Here is a 1,422-nt window from a genome sequence, read left to right as displayed (position 1 = left end):
TATAATAGACATTAATAAAAGAATTAAATTTGGATATTAATTAATATATAAGGTTCTACAAAAATATTTGATAACAAAAAAATTAACTAAAAATTGGAAGAATTTGTTTTATTTAGTACTCATGAATGTTAAATAAGGCAAATTTTGACTGTTTTTTTGTTTTCTTAGTATTACTGAAGGTTATATTAGACTTTTTATTTTTGATAAGTATAAATTAATTTTAAAAAAATTTACTGTAAGTATTTTCAAAAAGCAGCTCTAACTTTTAAAAAGTACAAGTACAAGCACTTAAATTTTTTATTTGACCAAATATAAAATGAAGTATTTGTACTTTTGAAAAACACAAACATCTCTTTAAAATATTTTACCAAACTAAGTCTTAGTCTAATAATATTTTTATATTTAAAAAAATATTTATATTTTTTAAAAGCTCAAATATAATATTATAATTTTTAAAAAATTATCTTTCAGAAACTAAATTTAATAAATTATTTTCAAAAAATAAAAATGAATGCGTTTAACGTTTAAAAAAAATCTAAAAAAATGAAAAACGTTAACAAGGGATAGAATAGGGTTTTTGATTTGCCTTAGTTGGGAAGATTGGTTTTTGCAATGGGACAAGATGGATGAAACAGCCACTATGGTGACACTGGCCTTTTCAGTTCCAACCGTACAATAATCAAAAGCTTACTCCCTGAAATTAAAATATCAATGATATGCTTCATAGAAAAATATTAATAATCCAAACATAAACCTCAGAGTCCACCCTCCCTTATCACTTTTGACCGGGAAAGATTCTCTGCCACATTTGCCAAATTTGTGTCATAGTTATCCTTAGCATTTTGTATAGAAAAATCATTAAGGTGTGTTTGGAAACTTGCAATAATAATGAACCAACTCAGATCTATCTAATGCATATTATTTATAATACAATGCACTAAGACAATATCCTTATACACAATAGTCCTTGATTTATAGGACCTATCTTTTTTTAGGGCGACTCCGAACAATTTGAGGGACATTTAGAGGTTCTCATCATAACTACTCTATTGGCTTTGAAATTTGAGGGGAAAAAAATGTACCAATGTTTTGCTATGAGATTTAATTTGGTTCCGGTCCATATTTGGATACTGAATCGTGGTCTACTTTTAATACTGATATATAGCTGTTTCAGGGAAGACAATAATAATATCAGTGAAAATATTATATTTTTGTCCTCTGAAATAATCAGTTAATCACGTTGAATCAGACATAAAAGAGGTGATGCTGATTTCAACATTATTATATTGGGAAGGTTATAGTTTACAAAATGCAAGTGTGGCTTTAAGTTAAAAAGATAAATAAATTTAAAAAATTGAAAATAGTTTCATGTTTAAACTGAGTGTGGTGGTAATTTAGTATAAGCAGATATGATAATGGTTA

This window comes from Arachis ipaensis, chromosome B08 (genome assembly GCF_000816755.2).
Source record: "Arachis ipaensis cultivar K30076 chromosome B08, Araip1.1, whole genome shotgun sequence".
NCBI classification, from domain to species: Eukaryota; Viridiplantae; Streptophyta; class Magnoliopsida; order Fabales; family Fabaceae; genus Arachis; species Arachis ipaensis.
Note: the sequence above shows the minus strand (reverse complement) of the source record.